This window comes from Mus musculus, chromosome 4 (assembly GCF_000001635.26).
Source record: "Mus musculus strain C57BL/6J chromosome 4, GRCm38.p6 C57BL/6J".
NCBI lineage: Eukaryota > Metazoa > Chordata > Mammalia > Rodentia > Muridae > Mus > Mus musculus.
In genome coordinates this window covers 92,241,325-92,266,711 of record NC_000070.6, presented here as the reverse complement: position 1 = coordinate 92,266,711, position 25,387 = coordinate 92,241,325, and the positions used below count along the sequence as shown (strand labels likewise).

General features: G+C 37.4%; 1 long non-coding RNA gene across 1 annotated transcript; it reads right to left on the bottom strand.

Annotated features, from left to right (window-relative positions):
* Nucleotides 1-471: 471 nt before the first annotated feature.
* Nucleotides 472-24,948, bottom strand: Gm40204. Its single transcript, XR_867906.1, has 3 exons — nt 24,885-24,948; nt 23,335-23,403; nt 472-527 (listed from the first exon to the last, which is right to left on the bottom strand). It is a non-coding gene; the product is annotated as a predicted gene, 40204 (long non-coding RNA).
* Between the last annotated feature and the right edge of the window lie 439 nt (nt 24,949-25,387).

The window sequence follows — 25,387 nt, the reverse complement described above, 5'->3', positions numbered from 1 at the left end:
GCTAATAATATAAAAAATACAAATCCTCATGAAAATGTAGAATTCATTATTCTTGCAAAAGCCTAATTCAAGCATTTCAAGCAAATAATAACACTAATATTAAATTTGAAAATAATTTCAATTTTAACTGGCTCTCTAGCTTTGAAAGTGATTTTAGTGAACATCACTGATCTGAAAACTATCATGAGGTAAATAAAGATTTGAACTAATGAAAGCTGTTCTGCTCAAAATTTTATATACCCAGGTCAGATTGAGGAATATATTTTAAATTCAGATTATTTTATAGGCAACATTGCTGTAAGTTTAGATTGCATTTCTATCCTATGAGTCTTTTTTATGATAGCCCAAACCCTCTGTTCATTTTTTTTTAGAAAGTACTACTTTATAAATGTATCATCTAGTATGGAAGACATACAATGGCTTTCCTTTTTGAAATATGTTTTATTTTATACTCACAAGAGGAATTTTGTAGATGAGAAACCAAAGGCCCAAGGGTGAGGTAACATATTCTGTATCAATTGGTCTGTCTGTAATAGAAGAGAAACTTGACCTGAAGCCCATCTTATTTCAAAGCCTATTCCCTTTCCATTTCCCACGCTAATGTCTCACAAAGACCTGTTAAGAGTGATTGGCATTTTCTGAGTGTGCCAGACACCTCACTTTTCTTACTGAATGCTTAAAACACTCTACTGGGAAGCTAGGATTAGTGGAGTGAGAAAACTAAAATTCTGTAAGGTAATTGTCCAAGTTAATATCAGAGCCAGGATTTTAATCACTATTTGGCCCTATGTACTATGCATGCATTCCCTGTAATATTATACAGCAATACTGTAAGATACACATTAAGATTTTTTTCTTGCTTCCTGCTTAGGTCTTTGCCATATCAAAAAGTCCCTACCTTCAATCAAATATATTTTTCATATGCTATATTTTTTAATAAATAACAAGACCTTAGACAAGCTGCACCTTCTGTGACTGTGAACTTTTTAAAAGGATAAATCCTCAGTTCTACACCAGAAAAATTGAATCAGATAACCCAGTTGTAGAGTCTAGCAATCCAGGTCCTATCAGGTTCTCAGAAGAGATTGTTAAGTACAAATAGCAAAGCGTGGGATCCGGGCAAGGTTCAGAGTGTGCTACTCAAAAAAACCAAAAAACAAAACAAAACAAAACACCCAAAACCAAAACAAAATAAAACAAAACAAAAAAAGTGTAAAAGTGTAGACAGATTGCCTTCTTAACATTTAGGATCCTGAATCCTAGGCTGTTATAAAACAGTATTTTGAACAATAAAGTATACATAAAGATGGGGGTGGAGAAATCCTCATTTGATAAGGACATGGTAGCCTGGGTGGGGACCTGAGTTTAATCCCTGAATCTACATTGTTATATGAGCAAATTACTGTGGCAAAATAATTTGTTTCAATGTATACATGTCTGAGATTACAGCTGTGGCTATGACTGCCTTTATGAGAATTGAATTGTCTTAGGGACTGATGTCTGCCTATGGGATAGATCCCAAGTTGGGCGTGTCTATGGTCAGCCATTCCTTCGGTTTCTGCTCCATATTTGTTAAAGCATTTCTTTCAGAGAGGAGCAATTTGGGGTTGAAAGTATTGTAGGTGGTTTGATGTTCCTATCCCTCCACAAGGGGTCCTGTCTGACTACTGGAGGTGGTCTCTTCATCTTCCATATCCCCACTGTTGTGCACTTCAGGTAAGATGGTTAAATATGTTCTGGAAAACAAATGTAAAAATGCTTGGGTTTAAGACTGTAAAATTGTCATTTAAAAATAACCATCTTCCATGATTATTAGTCAATTATTAACTTATTTCAACAGTTTAAATAAAAATTAAATTGAGTATTTCTCTTTCTCTCTCTCTCTCTCTCTCTCTCTCTCTGTGTGTGTGTGTGTGTGTGTGTGTGTGTGTGTGTGTGTGTGTGTTAAGCAATTTTAATGCAGAGCACAGGATCAGGGATGATATGCACTTTGGCGGACAGGATTTTTCAGGAATGACATGAGAACATTGAGAAATTCACTGTATTCAAGCTGACATTCAATGAATTATTGCTTACAGGTTCAAAATGAAAAGTCAACAATGCAAATATGATAAATAATTCCCATCTTTGATTAGCTTACCATATAAAATAATATGAAATATCATCAAATTATTCATTTAGTGAATTATTGTCATGTGGAAGAAGTATAATCTATTATACTAGAATGTGTTAAAAATTGAACTTTACCATCAATAAATCCTGTATGTGACACAACAAATTAGAGAATGTCTTCTAATTTCACAGAGTTAAATTTGATATTTTTAAAAATAAAATTAACAAAGAAGTTTACAGAGTGGGGGGCTGGCGAGATGGCTCAGTGGTTAAGAGTACCAACTGCTCTTCCTAGGGTCCTGAGTTCAAATCCCAGCAACTACATGGTGGCTCACAGCCATCCTAACGAAATCTAACGCCCTCTTCTGCAGTGTCTGAAGACAGCTACAGTGTACTTACATATAATAAATAAATAAATCTTTAAAAAAGAAAATGTTTACAGGGGCATAAATTATTATGTAGTAGATATACTATAACTGAGTAGTAGATAGGAGGGTACTTCAGGTTTTTTGTTTGGTTGGTTGGTTGTTTTGTATTATGGTCTTTAATTTATTTATTTTTCACAGTCTAGTCCTCATCCCCCTCCTGGTCCCCTTCCCACAGTTTCACTTCCCATTCTTCCTCCCCTCTGTCTCCAAGAGGAAGTCTCCACCCCCTTCACTCCACCCCCAAAGCGCCAGGTGTCCCTACAACCTGGGGTCTCAAGTCTATCAAGTGTTAGGTGCACCTTCTCTCACTGAGGCCAGATAGGCAGCCCTCGGCTGTATATGTGTCAGTGGCTTGTACCAGCTAATGTATGCTGCCTGGTTGGTGGCTCAGTGTCTGAGAGATATCAGGGGATCCAGGTTAATTGAGACTGGTGGTCATCATATGGTGTAGCCATCCCCCTCAGCTCTATCAATGCTTCCCCTAACTCTTCTATACAGGTCTCCAACTTCAGAACATTAGTTGGGTGTAAGTTTTGCTTCTGTCTCTGTCAGCGCCTTGTTGAGCCTCTCAGAGGATAGCCATGCTAGGCTCATATCTGTAACCACACCATAGTACATGAGTAAGAGTGTCAGGCCTTGCAGCCTACCATTGAGATAGATCCTAATTTTGGTCTGTCACTGGACCTCCTTTCCTTCAGGCTCTTCTCCATTTTTGTCCCTGCAATTCTTTTAAGACAGAAACAGTTCTGAGTCAGAGTTTTTGACTGTGGGATGACAACCCCATCCATCCACTTGAAGCCCTGCTTTTCTACTCGAAGTGGACTCTACAAGTTCCCTCTCCCCACCGTTGGGTATTTTACCTAAGATCCCTCCCTCCTTCCCTTTGAATCCTGAGCATCTCTCATCTCCCAAGTCTCCCCAGTTTTTAAAGTGCATACTATGCAGTCAGGAGGATCTGAGTTCAAACCCCATCAACTCATGTAAAAGCCAGCCACAGTTGTGCATGTCTACAACCAAGGGGTAGGGAGACAGAGAAAGTAGTGTTATAATTGGTATGCAAACATCGTTTACAGATACTCATGCTCTTTTCTCACAGTGGAGTGCTTTACACAATTTCAGTCAATGCAATTTTATGACACAGAAAAGGCTTATGTTGAGTAGGTTGAAAAGAAAATGGGTATCACCTCCTTGAACATTCAATGAACTTCACATAGCATTAATGACATGCATACAAATTATAAATCTCTCAAGTTAAGATCTATCACGAGCAGTTATCTATAAGTACTTCCTCTATTCTTCAGTTTATTTATGTTATCCTGTGACTCTTAATAAGAATTTGCCCACACCAAAGAGTAGGAGATACACCATACAGAGGCAATCCTTCATTTTAGTTTTGACAATAACATGGACAAGAAATTTCAAACAAAAATGAGTCTTCTTAGAGAAGACTGATTTCACATCAGTATAAATACATAAGGCATTGTCACTGAGAGCAAACACGACTGTGATAGTAATTGTGGTGGAGTATCTAGAAATACAAATGTTATGTATAAAGTATATTTACATATTACATAAGGAACATTTTATGCATGATAATTATATAATATATATGGCAATATATGCAATTATATATCTTTCTGTCCATATTAATACCAAATTATCATCTAGGGGAGACATAGATATAATCTTTCAGAATGAAGGATTATAAAGATGATATTGAAGACAACAGAAAGGCAACTTTAAGTTGAAGTAAAATTATTTTGAAATACATGTCTTTTTGATGCTTCAGATTGGTGCTACAAGTTAGCTATACAAAAGACGAAGTGGAGAGCAAACTACTAATGGTACATAGATTTCTAAAACAGTGATTTCTACTACCTGTGCCTGAAGGAATGCAGGTTGAGCGCTAAAACACTGGAGTTGCCATAGTCACAGAGTCACTCTCTGCTAATGATGCTTACAGATTGCTTCATATCTTAAGACAGATTCGAGAAAAATCAATTTTTAAAAATGTAAACAATCCCTTTTGGAGGTGGCCTCACAGTCAGCAAGCCAAGAGTTGTTCTCAGTCATGATATTTGGGTGAGGAAGAAAAAACAGATCAACCTCAAGGAGAAAAGCTCTTGAAATCTAAAATTAGGCAGTTCTCAAGAATGACCTCGACACTTCTGTACCCTAAATATTGTAGCATTTTAGTGAAAACAATACAGTATATAACTATGAGGAATGGTGTAGATCATGAAATGGGTGACTCTCCACATCAGTTTACCTGTAATTAATATTGAAAATACATTTTATACATATATAAATATATATAAATATATATATATATTTTATATATATATTAGAATTGCATATACTGTTATTGATTCACTTGTATAATTGCAGAATAAAATTGAAGCAAATATGACAGTAGTTATAATTTAAAAAATTTATATCTACTAAAGCTTTTATTTTTTTTATTGGATATTTTATTTACATTACAAATCCACTTTCCTGATTTTTCCCCCACCTAGAAACTCACTATCCAATCCTCCATCCTCCTGCTTCTATGAGGGTGTTCCCTGACCAACCTACCCATTCCCCGCCCTTGCATTCCCTTACACTGACTGGGGCATTGAACTTTCACTGGACCTCTTCTCCCACTGATGTCCGACAAGTAAAAAGAAGTTTTAAGATAACAGTAAATATAAATTCATAAAGTTCTCTGAAATTTAATCCTATGATTTGAAATGTTTTCTACACAATGACCAATTGTATTTAGGGATAGTTAGTGGTGGTGGAGTTGTCAGAAAATGAAGGTAAAATTTTAATATGTATAAATGGCTTGAGTATAATATATTTATTTAAGGTTCTCATAGGAATATCACACATTAAGAAAGAGAAGAGACTGTGCTGCCGGATACTTTAGAAAGTATATGTTTAAGGAGGCAAATGTCCTTTGGTACAAAGAGTATAGTAAGTGTAGGAGATACAGGACCACCACAATCTATGTTTCTAGGCTCAGGATTGTCCCTCAAAATATTATTATAAAGGACCAGGGATATAGGTGCCAGGTATTGTGTTTGTCTAAAATATCCCTAGTTTGATTCTAGTACAAAAAGTAAAATCAGAAAGAAGGGAAATAAGGGGAAAAAGGAAGGAAGGGGGTGAATAATAGAGGGATAGGAAGAGAGGGAGGGAAGAGAATGGGGAGAATGAATTACAGATATGAATAGGTAAAATAGTAGTCAGAATTGATCTGCAAAAGGGGCCTTATTTTCAAACTCCCTGAGTTCTCCATCCTTCCCTCCTCTGATTGGTTGGTATTTCCTACTCTTGCTGAATTAGAGGCCAGTGGGACATGTTGCAGTGATCCTTAGATCTCTACCTTTTGGGCTCAGAGCAGAATGAGGAAAGGAATATCAGAATGTTAAGAGACAAACAGAAAGTGAGCACTTTAGATTTCTACAGTGGTCTTAGCCCAACATTTTACTGAAATTATTTGGTTCAAAGGGCTTCAGAGTTAAAAATTAAGTTCAAGGCTGAGTTTTACAACAAATCCCAATTCATATATAAAAAAGCAAGTCAGCATTCTTCCAATTCTACATTTTTAGACCATTTGTAGGGCTGAGCTTCCAAGGAAAAAAATCGTTGTATAAGTTAAAGACCTGCTTCTGAAAGGTTTCCGTCTTCCATGCTGGGTACTAAAATATAAATAACAACATGGAATAGGTTTCCAGTAAGCTTTACTAGCTATACACCCATTTGTTCAGGGCTTTTCATAAATGCACAAGTAGGATCCTCTGTCAGTCTTTTCAGGCATCTTCCAGTGAAGTGCATATGAGAAGAAATAGTAAAATCCAAGTAAGGAATCTAATCCTGTGTCCCATGCAAGGTCACTGCACTGCACTGCAGTAGTAAGGCACATGTCCTTCCGAGTTAGTGAAAATTAATTGAAAAGAAATATTGATCTCAACATCAGAAAACCTCTTTTTGTGGACAATAAAAATAGCAGCTCACCAAAGACACAACAATATGTTCCTTTCCAAGGAAAGGACAGGAAAGGACATCTCTTTTCTTCAAATGCTATCAAATAAGGGAGGCAAGTTTATCTGCATCAATTTGAATCAAAATATTAGATACTGGTAAATAATTAAACTGTTTTATATATGGCTTAGGCTAGCATTTGGAGAAAGAAATGGTAATCCCAGGATATAACACATAAAACAAAACTAGACCCCAATAAAGGTTCTGACTTATTTCAATAAAGCCTGTTGTATAGTGTATAATGTTGTGAGTTGTGCATTTGAAGCCAAAGTGAAGGGAATTTGGGACACATTGCCAAAGTTAGAGACTTTGAGTGATAATACAAGGCTACTTCATAAATTATAGGATACAAGAATTACCCCACAAGCACCCCCGTTTATCCTGGAGCTGAATCCTAACAGTAAATCTCTTGAGGGACAGTTCAGCAAGCATTTTGCAACCTCAGAAACACTAAACAGCACACACATTGCATCCGCCTAGGGGGAGATGGCTATTTTGTAACTGCATGCTGCTAAGGTACTGGATCATCCCTATGATTTGTAATAAATCTTTGTTTTTTCCTCACAATAATTTATCTGAAATAGAAGCCAACACCTTCCAGGTTACTGAGCCTAGCTACTGAATTAATTCATGAGTTGCACTGGAAAAGTGGGCCATTCTTCACCACCAGGATCATGAATATTTTAATGTCTGAATAAAGATAAGAATAAAGTTGAAGCCACTCCACTTTGTAGAGATGCCACCAGGAGAAGAGGAGAGCGAGATGTTACAGTTTAATTCATTTTATATTAGCATAATTGAGATGACTAAAAAAGTATTTATTGTTAAGGGTAAAGTAAATCATAATACAAACATCATCATGGTTACTTCATGGAAAATTGAATTATTAGCATCCCCTTATGATATAGGTCATCCTACAGAGAAGTTAATTTCTTTTGTTTCTATGCAAAAACTCACACCACCTCATTATGTGTTGAGAAGTGATCTGATAATCCCAGTGTCCTCCCAATTAAATAACAAGAAGAGTGCTTAGAACTGTTTCCCAGGAAAGATGTAGACTTTCCTAAGGAACAGGACCAAACTGCATAGGAGAAGGCATAAGCACACAACTTCCAGACCCAGCAGGGCCTTTTGTAACTTTGGAGATGTTGCCAACCACGGTAACCTGACAACCCAAAGAGAAAAATGAAGAGTAATAGACAGATTTTAAAATTTGATATCCAACAACTTTGTCGGTTTGTTGTTCTCCAAAATCAGAAAAGGAATGTCCATTGGAAATTAATGGACAAGATACACACAGTTGTACATGATATTTCCCACCAAACATCAAGACATTGAGTCATCCGGTCTCTATAACTTAAGGGGAATACTGAGCATGTGCCCAGCTTTCCAGAGAAGAGTATATCAAACACTTTTGAATCTGTACTAAATAATGTGTCCTTTGAGACTGAGTTATTTCCACCTGTTTCCTCTCTTTGTCCCTTCACCTTTAATTGTAATAATTTTATGTTGCTTTAAAACTTGATATATTTTAATTGTTATATATACAAGTATTAATTATAATAAAAATTAGCTATTGATTTAAATAGCATTACATAGTATCTTCTGTGTAATGGGAAATGAAGATCAAACAGATACAAACATTATTCCTTATCCTTACATGTGCAATCTAATTGGAACCTCAAGGAAAATGTTGTAAATATTATAATACAGTGGCCATTCATTTGAAGAATGTCTGCTATAGCGATTCAGTAAGAGATTAATAACAAAATTAGCAATGATTTCATGGTTTAGCTACAACTGAAGATTTAAGCAGAAGGTGGAATTTTCATGCCTAAATAACAGAGGATGTATTCTAATAAAAGTACACGTGCATAAATATCACTAAGAAGTAGTATCACACCAAAGAAGAAGAGGATTTCCAGAAGGACAAGAGTAAAGCAGCGCAATGTAAAGAGAATTGAGGACAAAGAGAGAGGGAGGGAGAGAGAAAGAGAGAGAGAGAACACAGGACAAAAGAAGATATCTCAGTATTACAGTCCTTCCATCATGAACAAATAATTTGGAAATAATTTATATGCACAAAGTTTAATTTAAAACATGAATGTAATTACATATCATACTTTATACACACTTTTTATTCTTTAAAATTCAATTTGTGCTTATTATACACTGTTTATATATGTATGTATATATGTATATATATGTGTGTGTACATATATATATATATATTAGTTTAAGTCTAGGAGGGAGGTAAATGCCTATGGAAATAAATTATTATGCGATTGTAAATGACGGGCAGCAAGAGGACATTAAAGTGAGAAAGACTGCTTCAAGGGTTAACTAAAGTGTCTTTGTTTAAAACAAGAAAATGCACCTCACAAACAGTGCTGAAATAAAAGTTATGGTTGATCATATCGCTGAAAAATAAACTTCCTGAGTATTTACTACCACTATCAACATCAATCAAATTTCTAAAGTATGAAAACAAATACTGGCATAATGTCCAGTTATACATCCACTCACCTTTCAGTTCAAAATAATTCTTTAGAGAAAAAGAAAACCAATTTTATCTAGTAAACACTTATTTGAAGGGAAATTACATTAGGTGATATTCTAGAACGGAAGTGATATGACCTAGCCGTGCCCAAAAGATATGGATAAAAAGGTTTCATGTGCCCTCTGAGACGACTTTTGTTACCATCCTGAAATAGAAAATATTATAATTGGGTTAGTATGGTCATCAGCAGGAGACAGGATAGAACATTGATGCTTGAGCAGGCATCCGTTATGAAGCCTGATGAAAGATCCTGTCGGCTGTTTTCTTTCTTTCTTTCTTTCTTTCTTTCTTTCTTTCTTTCTTTCTTTCTTTCTTTCTTTCTTTCTTTCTTTCTTTCTTTCTTTCTTTCTTTCTTTTTCTTTCTTTCTCTCTCTCTCTCTCTCTCTCTCTCTCTCTCTCTCTCTCTTTCTTTCTTTCTTTCTCTTACTGAAAAAGGAGCAATAATTCCTTATTTGAACACAAGATACAGGTCAAACACTCCCATCTCCTATCTTGTCACTAGGTCCTCATCATCATATAAAGTACAGTGTACATTACTGATCTTGGTATTTGGCATGAAATCAAAACCAGCTATAATCTTTTTAAATTTTATTTTTAAATTTTTTATTATTACTATTATTATTATTACTACTATTATTATTATTTTATGTATTTAATTTATTCCTCTCAATGGCCCCCTTATGCCACAATTCTTCCATGCTTCCCTTCTCCTCCAAGCAGGTGAGGTCACCCCGAAAAACCCCCAACCCTAGAACCCTAAGTCTGTGAGGTTAGGCACATCCTCTCAAACAAGGCAGCCCAGCTAGAAGAACATATCCCACAGACAGGCAAAAGCTTTTTGGGATAGCTCCGTAACAGTTGTCCCAGACCCACATGGAGACCAAGCTGCACATCTGCTATATATGTGTGGGGAGGCCTAGGTCCAGCCCATGTATGGTCTTTGGTTGGTTTTTCGGTCTCTGAGAGCATCAAGCCCTGGTTAGTTGACTTTGTTGGTCTTTCTGTGGTGTTCCTATCCTCCTAGGGACCGAGATGACTCCTCCTTTTCTCCCAAAAGAGTCCTCAAGCTCTCAAGACCCTTCAGGATATTAGGTAAAATACCCAACAAAGGTGGGGGAGGGAACCTGTAAAGATCATATCCAGATGTTAGGCAAGGCCCCAGTTGAGGGATGAAGCCATCCATTCACCTCCAAAATGTTAACCCAGAATTGCTCCTATCTAAAGGAAATACAGGGGAAAAGAGTGGAGCAGAGACTGAAGGAAAGGCCATCCAGAAACTGTTCCACCTGGGGATCCATCTCATGTGCAGACACCAAACCCAGACATTATTGCTGATGCCAGAGATGCTTGCTGACAGGAGCCTAATATAGCTGTTTCCTGAGAGGCTCTTTCATATCCTGAACAATACAGATGGGGATACTTGCAGCCAACCATTGGACTGAGTACAGGACCCCAATGGAGGAGTTAGAGAAAGGACTGAAGGAGCTGAAGGAGTTTGCAACTCCGTAGGAAGAAAAATATCAACCAACCAGACACCCTAGAGCTCCCAAGGACTAAACCACCAACCAAAGACCCAAGGCTCCAGCTGAATGTGTAGTAGAGGATTGCCTTATCTGGCATCAATGGGAGGGGAGGCCCTTGGTCCTTTGAAGGCTTGATAACCCAGTATAGGGGAATGCTAGCGCTGTGATGTGGGAGTGTTGAATGCATGGTGGAGCACCCTCATAGAAGCAGGGGGTGGGGATGGGATAGGGGGTTTGCAGAGGGAAAACTGGGAAAAGAGTTGAAATGCAAATAAATAATATATCCAATTAAAAAAAAAAAAAGAATCCTCCAGCTCCACCCACGATTTCGCTGTGGGTGTCTACCTCTTTCTAAGTCAGCTGCTGGGTGGAGACTCTAAAGGACATCCATTCTAGACTCCTCTCTGCAGGCATAACAAAGTATAATTCATAGTGTCAGACATAGGTTCTTGCCCATGGGATGGGTCTCAAGTTGGTCTAGCTATTGGTTGGCCATAACTTCAGTCTCTGCTCCATTCCCTGTCCTGGAATTTTTTTACGTATAATATATACAGGTTAAATTTTGATGTCTCTATAGTTCCATTTGGATTCCTGTCTGGCTGCAGGAGGTGACCTCTTCAGGTTCTGTATCCCCAGTGATGTGAGTCACAGCTAAGGATACACTCATAGGTCTCTGTCTCTTCCTGGAGATGTCCATTACCTCCCGACTCCCACCAGTTGTAGATTTCCATTCATTCTCATGTCTATCTGGCCATCCTTACTGTCCCTCCCCATACCTGATCTGGAAAACAATTTTCCTCTCCCCATCTCTTCTCTCACCCAGTTCCCTCCCTTCATCTGCCTCTTATGACTATTTCATTTCCCCTTCAATGGAAATTCAAGCATCCTCGATCACGCCTTCCTTCTTGTTTAGCCTCTTTGTGTCTGTAGATTATAACATGGGTATCCTGTATTTTATGTATAATATCCACTTGTAAGTGAGTATATACCCTGCATGTCCTTATGGGCCTGGGGTTTCTCACTCAGGATAATATTCTCAAGGCTGTCTACTGTATTTAATTATTGATATTGGAGGGTGTTTCAGTCTGTTAAACAAAGAATATTTTGTTTTTTCAGGTAAGCTAAACTGACCTAAGACAATTGCAAATCTCACAAAAAAAACCACTTAGTACTATATCAAGTATTATTTAAGGATGAATGAGGAATTCAATACTTTTAATATGATTAATGAAAGACAAGAACTTAGCAATGCAAAGTACTCTTGTTCTGAGAAGCAGAGATTTATATTTTGGTTAAAGGATTTCCAGTTGGTTTCAGATAACAGGAGGAAGAAAGTAAAATATATTATGGGCACAGACTGTTTTTATGATTGAGGTCCTGATAAGGGATGTTCTGGGGGAGGTTTACTACTTTAAATATGTGTAGAACTGTCAGGAAGGAAGGTGAAATGGGGATCATATAGCGTGTCTCATTGGCATTCATCCCAGGAGAATAACTAGAATATACAAAAGTGTCTGCGGCAGTCACTAGAACTTCAGCTTGTAAACGGAATACATGAAATGACATAGGGGAAAGTTTTGTGTTTTGATTTCTGAATGTCACTGTATTAGTCAAGGTTCTCTAAAATAGTAGCTTATAGAATATGTGTCTGTCTGCATGTGCACACGCCCGTGCATGCTTGCAAGCATGCATGTGCATGTATGTATATGAAAAGGATGTATTTGAATAATTTACAGACTGTCGTCTAGCTAATGCAACAATGACTGGCTATGAATGGAAGTCTAAGAATCCAGCAGTTGCTCAGTTGGCTGACTTGATATATCAACTGGTCTTCAGTACATGCTAGAATCCCAAAGATGCAAGTTCTGGTTGCCAGAGAAGTGAAGTTGCTAGCAAGTTGAGAACAATGAGACCAAGTGCAAAAGCTTCCTTTTCCCATGTTTTCGTTTAGGCATCCTGCAGAACATGTGGAACAGATTGTATCTGGATTAAAGATGTGCCTTCCTAAAAAAGATACTCCCACTTCAAATTAAGCAGAAATCTCACAGGAGTGCCCACTCTTTGGCAGTTTTAATTAATTCCAAGTGTAGTCACTGCACAGATACCAAGAGTTTGAAGTTTGTTCTGTACTATCAGAATGGATACTGGCTCTTTACAGTTCTTCTAACTCTGATATTTTCTCTTATGGAATAGAATCCTTCAGCTCTGTGTTTAAGATGTAAGTTTGTACACTGGCTCAGCATGTCTTCCAATGTCATAAGCAATCTGGTGATTTGCTTGTTCCTCTGGGGTAACAGCCTTAGAAATGTTGGAGAAGTGCATAGACATGCTCTGCACCGACGTATCTCCCTGCAGCTTCCTAATATGTGTTCAGAAGATCATTGCTCTCATTTCTCTCTATCTCTCTTGGCAAGCCACAGCTAACACGTGATACATAGACTGTTCAGGACATTTAGCCTTAAATCATAAACCTGGGTGTTTGCTTTCGTTTGGAGTTGAATTTTACTAAGTTAAATAAAAGCCGTATATGCCACACATGTTAAATATTGTAAAAAACATTACAGTGTTGAATATTGTAAGTAAACCATACATATTGCACAGCACTTTGAATTTTAGCTATGTACTCTAGACAAAAAAAAAAGTGCATGACTATTCTAACATATACAGAAAAGTTTTTAGCAGCTTTACACATTATAACTAAAATTGGATGTACTATTCCCATTATTACTTATTGAAAAAAGTACCTATCTATAGAATGAAATATCAACCAACAATAAAGAGGAATATAGATATGATATGTAGTGTAACATGGCTGAGTATTATATAATGTTGATCATAATTTCTCCATAGCAGTTTTTAATGAATCTGAGTTTAGCATTTTTAATTATTACATTACATTTTACTCTCTGATTTGAAATATCTTTCTTGGTCAGCCTAATTTAAACTTATCAATTATGTTTATGTTTAATCTCTATATATGTACACTTATTTTTCAAAAAGAAAATAGAAAACTTTGATGGGAGAAATAGAAAATGATATAAAACAGTGGTCCTCAATTTTCATAATGCTGCATTTCTCTAATAAAAGTTACTTATGTTGTAGAGACAATAATAAAATTATTTTGTTATTACTTCATAACTTTAATTTTGCTACTGTTTATGAATAATAATGTAAATAACTGATATGTGACCCCTGTGAAAGGGTTGTTGGACCTCACCAAAAAGAAGTCATGACTCATAGTTTGCTATCCACTGACATTGAAGGTGGCAAGTGTTTGGGAGTTAGAAAAATTATTATTGTTAAAATCTGCATACTATCCAAAACAATCTATTGCATCAGTGTAATCACTATGAAAATAAAATTGACATTACAAAAAGAAATGGAATACAAAGACTTAAGCTGATGAGGAAAATACAAAAGACCTTGTATAACCAAATTGATGGTAGCAAAGGACCAAAGCTGGAGGGAAGACACTAGCTGTTTTACTGAGTACTATGAAAATAAAGTAATGAAGTAGATTGGCATGGATATGAAAATAGAAATCCAGACCAGAGACAGAACAGAGAACCAGAAAATAGTGAGTGTGGTCATCCTTTATCACTCGCACTTTTATCACTGAGATATTGCATAGGACAAAATGAGATTGGGGAAGTTTGCTTCATTTTGTGGTTTAAGAGAATCCATCTGTGGTTCACATGCTTTCTTTCTTTGTACACAAAGCAAAGAAGAACCTCATGGTGGCATGAGCTTGAGCTACTCACTTCATGGCATCTGGGCTGTATCTCTGGTCCATCTCCTTCAGTGAGGTTCTGCCAAGTTTTCTACCATACCTCAATAATACCATCAGATTATAAATTCCATCAAGTTGCTAATCCATTATGTGATATAGAGACTTTAGAAACCAGTGAGTTCTCAGTGACTTCATCTGCCATATTGTGACTAAATCTTTGACAAAGCATTTTGTGGCTGCTCCATATCCATACCACAGTATCTGTTAGCATTCTGTCTAAGCTCTGCCCCAAAGTCGTGGCAACAGTCAGCTATGCTCTGCCCCACAGTGTCCTGGCAATAGCCAGCTAGGCCTGACCCACTCTAAAAATGGCTGCTTGCCCCCTCCTTACTCTCTTTCTCTTGCTCCTCTCTTGCTCTCTTCTTTCTCTTCCCCCTCTCTCCCCATTCCCTTCCCCCTCTCACTTCACCTGCTTATAGCCAGCCTCTCCTCCTCCTCCTCCTCCTCCTCCTCCTCCTCCTCCTCCTCCTCCTCCTCCTCCTCCTTTCTCTCTCTCTCTCTCTCTCTCTCTCTCTCTCTCTCTCTCTCTCTCCCTCTCTCTCTCTCTTTCTCTCTCTCTGCCTTTTTCTGACTCTACTACCCTCTTAACCTCCCTCCCATGCTCTTAATAAACTCTATTCTATACTATACCATAATGTGGCTGATCTCTCAGGGGGAAGGGATGCCTCAGCATGGGCCCAGCAAGGCACCCCCTTCCCTCATTCCTCACCACACCTCGATAGAACATGTCTACCTCTCTTTATCTTTTTATAAACACATCAGTAACAGTCAGATGGATATTATCAAAGTTGCCTAAAACCAACAGAGTAAAAGAACATACCATTTTTTTCCTTCCTGTTTTTCTTTCTTCCTTATTTTTTTTTACATTATATTTCTCCATTCCCTTTCCTCTTTCCAACCTTTCCATATACGCCTCTATAATCACTTTTAAATTCACAGCCTCTTTCCCCACTAATTGTTACTGCATTTTTGTGTACAGATACTCCAAAACTATGACCGTTTCAGTCTCTAACATTTGTACATGTTTTCAAGGATGACATTTTGGCACTAGCAAACCAATTGGTGTGTTCTTCCTTGACCATCTCTCCCAACTCTGAGATTTCCACCATTGCCTTCTTGTGCAAAGCTTGAGGCTTTATTAGCTTCTCTCCAATCACCTTTGCAATATCCATTAGTGTCATTTTTGTTTAACTCATGTGTATGCAAATAAATATAGACTTTATCTCTCATCCTCTCACCGAGGAAACTTTTCTTTGCAATCAAGAGAGACCACTACAGACAACAATCAAAATGCAAATTTTTGGAGTCCATTCCTAATAATAAATTTATTAAAAACAAGAGCCACAATCAAAACCTTGAGAATCAATTGAGGAACAGGATGCAGAAAGGTTATTAAGAGTTAGAGGATTAAGGAGTTTGTGGTGGGATTGTGTCTCCTCTAACGTCAGAAACTACACCTCTGACCAACATGAGACACATTTTTAATGGATAGTGCTAGAACAGCTGGATACTCACATATCAAGAAGCAAAACTGTACTCCTATAATTTGTCATGTATAAAAAAAAATCAACAAAACAAATCTCAAAAGAAAATGAACAGGAAGATGGAGTAACGTTTTGAAACCACCCACCTGGAATGGTACTTAATATCCACAGTATACAAATGCACTGGTCCCTTGGCATGATACTGACACAAATACCTGAAAGAAAACCTAAGGGGAGAGATAGTTTAAGGTTCCAGTCCATGACTTAGCCCCATGTTCTGTCATAATGCCACAGTGGTAGCACAGTAACATGGCATACGATAGAGTTTGCACTTGACTTCCCATTCAGTGCAGAAGTGGGGCAAGAAGAAGGAAAGACGAATATAGTCCCTATGTCTGATCTCCACGCATCTATTACCAGGAGCTAGATCCCAGCTCCTACCCTTCATCACATCACAAACTCATTAAAGGAATCACTCATTCACTATTTCAGAGATCTCAAAATCTATTTGTCCCCAGAGACACCATCACTGACACTATCAGAAGTGTGCTTCTCTGATTTCTTAGGTGGTTCCACTCAACTATAAATAGTAATGATCACAACAAATAAGTCAAACAAATAAAAGCATATAATCAGATTCTCTATTTAAAATTGAGCAAATAAAGGACTGACCCTCAGACCCTGCACTGTGTATTTTCCTGTAAGTTCAGATGCTGAGCTCCAAGAATTCAAGACCCCATCCTCTTAGACCAGTAAACTCTACTCTTACATGTTGAAGTCCTATTGAGTCTACTATTTCATTTAGTCCTGCTACTTGTTTTGTACAACACATATGCATATATTAGGCAACTGCTCAATGAACTTGCTTTAGAGCCTAGAGTAGCCTTTAAACTTCGTTTCATCCTCCTCCCAATTACTGTGTAAAAGCAGTTCTTCTGCCTAGAGGTCCCCAAGGAGACACTTATGTCTTTCATGTCAGGACCACTACGTTTGTCCCACAGTAGATCCCTAAGCAATCCAAAGGCACAGCTTCAGTACCTCTCAACTATACTTCTTGGCATGTGCAGTGTACCAGAAATCAGACATAGAAATAATTGTGGCCCTGGTGGCATGCTTTCAGGCCTCGTGTTCATCAGTGCACCCTAAAGTAGCCCGGCCAGTTTTAGTTTCTTATTTCTTGTGGTTAGGTAGCCACTTCTTCTTACTTGTGACCTCACTGGACATGCAGGTGGAGCTCTGAGGAATCAGAAGGAAGCTGAATAATTCCATTAATTTGAACATGTCTACCACATACAAAAGTGACTGTATATCCTGAGGTGCATTTATGTCCCAATGCCAGGCAGGAGGAGAAGGGGTCTAATCTTCCTTGGCATCTAATCTTCCTGACAACTGCCCAGCTAAGAGTAAATTCAGCAGGATCTTCTGCCCACTATATCTTTCTCTACTGTTCCTGCAGTTCTCTCCATGCTTATGAGACCCAAATAGAATTTCTCTACTGAGAACAAAAAACAGTATGTAATGACTTGAGAAGATATTCCTTCCTACAAAAGTATACATACCATGAGTGCAAGGCTATATGAACAGCCTCTCATCAGGCAGATATGTCACTGTCCAAAAGAAACTCACAAGGCTACAGAAATATACACATTGCATAATGAATAATTGAAATTAACACAGCAAAGTCCAAAGAGTTATAAGTGAACATAGAAAACTAAATGACTCTATCTACAAAATATTTGAAATCTAGGTTCCATAGAGTTGCAAATGAACATAGAAAACTCAATTGATATATCTACAAAACATTTGAGACCTAGGGCTCAGGGATTACTGAAGCAGAAGTAGGGTTGAAGAGATTGTAAGAACCAGAGCATCACAGAGTTTTCTCTGAGTCAGTCTCCTGACAATATCAGAACCTTTCCCTATATGGCTCACCAACATGCAGGCCCAAATGGGAGCTGAACAGGATCACACAAAACTTGACGAAGGAAAGCTCAGGAGGCCTCAAGGCTACATAGCAAGTCATACTGAGAATGATTTCAGTGAAATTATAAATGTCAAAACTTAATTTTTTGAAAGAAAATGGACTTCAGATTCATGTACTCTTTAGATCCCAAGATAAAATAATCTAAAGGTTAATTTCAACACATGATACAATACAGCTCTCAAACAAAGCTATTCACCAAGAAGAAGTTCTCCAAAGCTTGGTCAGTGGCAATTGCCGCAGAAATCATGCAGAAAAGGAAAAAGTATATTCATTACAAGTTCTGGAGTTGGGGTTGGGGTTGGGGAAGGACTTACAAACCAAGCATATGATCAGTGTTGATGCTGTCCTTTGCAAATGAGGGCTAGACAATGGCATATCAGTTAGAGCCTACATTTTAATTACCATTAGACCTGTCTACAGATTGCTAACCAAAGTTATCCTGAAATGATTCTAAACATCAACATGAAAACATGGAAGTGCAAAACTGTTATAGAAGCAAATGTGTAGTCCAAACAGAGAGTCCTAATGTTGTAGTGGTAGTGGCTAAAGCATTCTTCCTTGTAGATGGAATGCTACAGATTTCAGTAGGAAAATCAAAGGCAGCTATTTTAATTTTGTTGAATATTCTTTAATAAATAATTACCCATGGTGACGTATGTTAAGTATAGCCTAGCACAGGAAAGCAGATTTCATTCCTATAGTCACACAATTGTCAGAGACTTAAAGCAAGAGGATTTGTTTGAGCCCAAGAGTTTAAGATATTTCCAGGCTAATGAGAAGACATTTTAGAAAAGAAAAAAAAAATATGACTGTGTGGCCAGTATCATACAAGATGAATTGATAGAAGGGATCTTCAGTGCTCTGAATACACACACAATACATTCGGAGATACATGTATACACATTTGTGTTTAAATAAATGCATTCATGCACAAATATATATTATTTCCATACATGTGCACATATAGTCATGGCCAAGTACACACACACACACACACACACACACACAGAGAGAGAGAGAGAGAGAGAGACAGAGACAGAGACAGAGACAGAGACAGAGACAGAGACAGAGACAGAGAGGCATACATATATATAGGCAAAACAAAATTATACACAATGAGAGAAAAGTCATAAGTTCCCCAGCAAAATTGACTATACTAATCATTTCACAAAGCATGTATGTTAAAGAATTGTCATAACATTTTCTTTCTATATATGCATCCATGTATACATATGTGTATGTGTACTATACTTATATATTATATCTAAATGAATCCTTGTTTTTTGTGAAAAGAAATTTTGTGGGAAAGTTCAGAAAGCTTGGTTGTTGAAGAAATATAAGTCCTCTTAAATTCTGAGGTCCACACTTACTGAAGATAAACCCAATTCTGAACTAAATGCCCATCCCATGTGACTAGGTACTTGACGCTGGATACCTTGGTAACACACTGTCATTCTGTTATCTTTAATATAACACTGCTTGATATTGAATAGTATGGTCTTTAAGACTAAAATTTTATTAATACTACAGAACTGATTAACACCTCAGTAAAATTAGAGTTCTACAAACACAAGTGCAGAGTGAAGTTGCTTTAAAAAAAATCAACTTAGGAGGGTATTTTCTTTTCCTTTGTTTTCAGTCTGTTTACAAACAAAACTCAAGTAGCAGACTACACAGTCCAACCTCCTTCCAGCTCACACTGAAGAGCTGCAGGCAAGCAGCAGCTACTGACAGGATAGCAATTAAAGCCCACACAATTCATTACCCCTTTTAACAGAGTTCTTTTGTTTTGTAGCACAAAGGGGAAAGAAACCATGAATTGACACCCAGTCCCATACTGCAAACACTATAAATTCCATAGAGTTATATAGCACTCTAGCATACAGAGTCCCAGCTGAGCTCTGGGTTTATTTGTTTTCTGCTCTGTTTTGACTCAGGCAATGAGAAGTCCGCTGGAGAATCAGCTTGCCTATTTTCTCCAAACACTGGCATTATTTTTGACTCCATCGACTCACTTTGTTTGGTCATGTTTTAAAAACAATGTCAATTCTGACTTCAAGTTTGGACCTGAACGTGCATTTTCAGCCCTTGCTTTCTCTCTATTTCAATAAAATAAAATGCTTCCTGGATAGGACAAACACTATTATAAGACGCTTGCCCAATATCTAATTTTAAAATATTTAAATAAATCAATACCATATGGATTTTCTTTCCCTTACAATATATATATTTTAAGAATTAGGTAAAATAAAATGTCTTACATTTTTTTACCTAAAACAAAATCAATCAAGATCTGTTCTCAGCTGCTCAATACACTGCATTCACTCTCCTCTTCGGGTGTCCCACAGCTGCTGGGTCCTCTTATAAATCACCTGTTAAGGATACCTACTAGACTAGACTAGAATGGGGATCACAGTTATGAGAAGGAGCCTATAAATAATGATTATTTTGTCTGAATAAAGCTTATGAACTACCAGTGGTTCCAAAATACCATAATGTTCCAAAGAATGAAAAGCATTTTCATACAGCATAGTTTCTTTAGATGTTCTTAATAATTGAAACATGAAGCCCAACCCCCAGATATTGTTATGATCAAGTCTCTAAGCAATGTTTCTTGAAGAAACAGCAATAAAGAATCTTGACAATCTATATTCTGATTACAGGCTACAAGAGGAGTTGATTACAATCTCATCTCTCCTAGTTGTGAGATGGAAAGAATTCCTATCATATAATTTACCTTCAAAAACCTCAAACTGTTTTTGTAGATAAACTGTACATATATGCCTCCCTTACTTGCACCCTGTTTGTTGAAATCTTCTGTTAATCTAAAGATAAGTAAAAGAATATCTCTGAGAGGAAAATTTCATTATGTTTATGCTTAGAGGGAGAAGTAATAAAAGTTTTAAAGAGGGGATACAGAGATAGCTCATCACTTGCTTTTGAGAAGGACTCCAGTTTGATTCCCTACAGCAAGGTGGCAGACCCTAACTAGTTTTAATTCTATCCCAAGGGATCCAATACCCTCTTCTGACTTTTTTGGGTCCCAGCCAGGGGAGTGGGGGTGGGGGGATTTCAGTTATCATACAGAAATGCAAACTAATATATAATTTAAAAAAAATCAAAGAGTTAGTAGGTCAGAATTCTAATTCTGATAACCCCAGCTAGGATCTACCTTGTCATTCTATGCCTTTTTTTTTTTTTTGAGGTGGGGGACAAAAGTAAACCTTAGTCACATTTGTGATTTAAAATAATATAAATAAATTCTTTAACACAATGCATCATCCCCACACACACAAAAACAATCATCATTAAATACTAGTTATTTGCTATCATATTGGCCACTATTTGTATTATTGCCTTTATAAACTAGTTGAGTTGAAATAAATAAGAAATAGCTATTATTGCACCACATTTATTATCTTCAGTGATGGTGAAAGAACCTAGTGGAGAAACCCCCACTCAACTCCCGATTTGGCCTGCACCAAAGAATCATGAACAAACAGACTGTCTTGATGTAAAAACACGAGGTAGTTTAATGGCGGAGCTCCAGGTCGAAATGTATCTCACGCAGAAGACAGTGGATTCGACCACAGGCTTGGAAGCTAGGGGTTTTTATAGAAAAGAGGCTGGGGCTGGGGGAGGAATTGGAGCGGTTTCACATGATTGGTCCATTTAAACATCAGCAGACTGTACATGCAGATAGCATTTAACTTAGGTCAGAAGGGCGATAGATATGGGTCCTCTTATAAATCTAATATAATTCTGTTATTTTATAGGTAAGACAATTGACAACTTGAGAGATAGATGTGTTCGCGGGTGCTTCTCACATGTAGTATAAAGAAGACATTCAGAATGGAAGTTTAGCATGCATACATACATGCGTTTCTCATTTGCTTTACTGCATGAGGTGAAGAGAATGTCAAAAGTGAAATGTTTGCTGGGTCTCTGCTTGCCAAGGACCAGCCTTGGCATGGAGAAGGTTCTGAAAGAAGGAGTAAGGGATGATTGGGAGCATCATAAAAGAACAACTCAAAGTCAAGTCATGGATGCAAACTAAAGATGTGTTATCTGCTTGATACAGCTTTTCCAGACTGCTGCTTTCTCTCTGTAGATTTTTTGTCTTTATTCTGCTTGTTTGCTATTTTAAGAGATCTCTCTATGTCATGCTTTGTGTGTGTGTGTGTGTGTGTGTGTGTGTGTGTGTGTGTGTGTGTGTATGCTCCAAGCAGTTCTCTTTTTTATTCTAAAAAATTCTCTGGATAGCTCATCTCCTGCAGAACACAGTCCAGTCATTTACATACCAACCAGTCATTTAATCTAGGTTTCCTTTAGATTATTTTATGAATCAATGTCCAGTGACCCCAGCCCTTTGATTCTTAAGAGAGTATGCATACATTTTTTTCTTAACATTGCAAAAGAATTCAGACATCCACCTACTTTTGTTAAGCACAAATGATAAACTAGTTGGGTGGGACCCTGCCCTGAAATTACCATTTCTACCACACCTTAGGCCTAAACTTGCTCTGTTTTAGGCTGACCTTGAACTCAGGAATCTGCCTGACTTTGTATCTTTCAGACAAGCTGGCTCATAGTATAGCTGCTTTTGTTTCTTTGAATTCATGAAGCCCATCACAATTGCATCCATATATTTTTGCATAGTTGAGAAATTATGTATTTTTGAAGTCACGTATTTAAAGCTCTTTTCCATAACCTTAAAGGCTGTCATGAAGTCCCAGTGTTTACAATTTTGCTGAGACATTAGCCACACTTTTTGCTCCTGGTCTCCTTGTTGTCTGAGTATCATGGAGTCATTAATGTTAACAGGGAGGACATTCTTGGAGGACTGTGAAAATATGTACTTTATTACCCAAAAAAAGCCTTATGCCCACAGTAGCTATTAAGACTTATGGAGGTGCACAATGGGGCCCTGTCTCAGGGGTGGAAACCACATCACTCTGTCCCCACCAGGGCCAAGATGGGCAACACATTCAGACCTCTTGGTTTTTATATCATTATAGTCCCAGAAACTGTAGATACAATTAATTCTAGATCTATGTATAAACATGCTAGCTCAATCAAAAAGAGATGATAGCATACTTCCATTTTTAAAATTAATTTACTTTACATCCTAATAGCATCTACCCTCCCTCCTCTCCCAGTCCTTTGGTCTCCCCTTCCCTATGCCCATTCCTCTTACTCCTATACTTGTGGACAGGAGTCTAGTATAACTCCTCTGAGAGGCTTCACCCAGCATCTGATGGAAGCTAAGATCCACAGTCAAATATCAGATGGAGCTCAGGGAATCTTGTGGAAGAATGGGAGGGGAGATTAAAGGAGCCAGAGCAGTCATGGACACCACATGAAAACCTACAGAATCAACTAACCTGGGCCTATGGGAACTCAGAGAGATTGAACGGTACTTACCTATTGATTCTGAATTCTCCAAGGTTGCTTCTCCAATGCTGAAGTCCTTTTCTATTGCCTGCAAATCTCCTAGAGGTAGCACACAGGACAGCAAAATAATCACTGAAACACGCCACAAGAATCCTGGAAACTTTGGGATTTCTTTCCTTATTATACTGTAAGCTATGTAGTATATGTCACAACAGCCAGAACCAAAATATAACATGAAAATAAGACTTGTGGATGGGTTGGTGAGCAGGGGAAGAGGGAGAAGATAGGGGGTTTTCAGAGGGGAAACCAGAGAAGGGGATAACATTTGAAATGCAAATAAAGAAAATATCTAATAAAAAATAAAAACAAAACAAAACCCTCAAGAGGCCCTTACTTAAGGAGGCAGAGTCCTTTGTGACACAGCTGATTAGGTCAGCGACAGAAGATTGCCAATATCTGACCATTCGTGGCTAATTATATAAGCTTTAACCTAATATTTTATGAAAATTCACAATGGTCCCCGAAAGTGGCCATCAAGCTTGGGTTAAATGTGAGATGAGAATCACCAATCCATTCAATGCATAGGAACAGCTATATCAGGGCACTTCTTTGTTCCATATGTGACTGCCATCATCAAATCACCTCAGAGATATTACAATAGGAACACAGTCATACTTTAGAAATGAGATTTGGTCCTTGTTTCACATTATGCCCATCGGTCTACCATAATGTGTTAATGTAAGCAGTGACAGTTTCAGAGAACTTGATACCAAAAGTTTGGAAATTAGCCATATAAAATACCTAGTCAATACTGCCACTAAGGAAGTCATCTGTATGAATATCCAATTAAACAGGACTCCGATGTTTAAAGCTGAACTTCATATAGTCATTATTTCAACTCTCTATTGTTCAAGTCCTCTATGTGCTCTGTATACTTTCCTTCTGCTCCCTGCTGGCAATGGCACCTCCCAACTTAGGAAAGCCATGAATACCATTAATGTGCTTTTCACTCTTCCTTCCAGATCATTAACACAGTCATTACATAAAGGCAGTCCTAACACCCAGTCCTGCACGTTCCCACTGGCTCCTTTCTCCCAACTGTACATACTGCTCTACACCATCACCATTAATTTAAGATTCTTCGGCTAAAAACCACCACAGCTGGAACCATTTGTAGGGTATATTTTAAGCAGTCTGTAATGCATTAGTAAGTTTTCATAATTTTAGTTTATCTCACAAGCAAGAGTAAGAAAATGGAGTAGAATCTATTTTACAGATAAAGCCTATTTAGCATTATACTTTAAATCTTTAATAAAAACCTAAAATAATTGCCATGGAGAGACAGATTGTTTTCAGTTGTTTCTGTCCTTTCCCATTATAATACTGAACTCCAAATGATGGTTTGTCCGTCTCCATAACAAACTAGTAATTCCATGTCTTCATGTTTTACAGAAAACTCAGAAAAAGCTTTTTAAAATGTATTAAGTTTTCATGCAGCAAATACTCAATGTCATCTAGATGCCTGGGACTGCTCTAGGCATTGGACAAAATAGAATGAACCAGAAAGTAAAAATACTTACTTCAAAAGAAATTATGATGCAGAAATTACGAATAAGCAAGTGAATTGATCAGCATATCTGATGGTGGTGGGAGACAGCTAGAAAGTTAAAATGCCATCATAATATAATAATAATAATAATAATAATAATAATATAATAATAATATAATAATAATAGTAATAAAATATCAAGTAGTGATTGGAGAGAGGACATTTTAACAGGTGTTATTGAACAATGTCTTTGGTGACAGGTTGGTCAAAAGAAGCAAGGCACAAAGAGTTAAAGTTGCAAGACTGAAGAACCACATTGGCTCCTTGAAGAACACATAGCCAACCTCACAAGAAAAGAGAGGGACAAGGTATTTTGCACGTGTGGAGACACAGATTTGGCAAATATGGGTTAAAAACAAAGACAGCAAGGGAGATTATTTAAACTTCGAGAAGGATGGAAGATTTGTAAAGAGACCGAGAAAGAAAGCTGATTGGATAAAGGAGCACCACAGTCTGATTCATTAACTGTCTTCA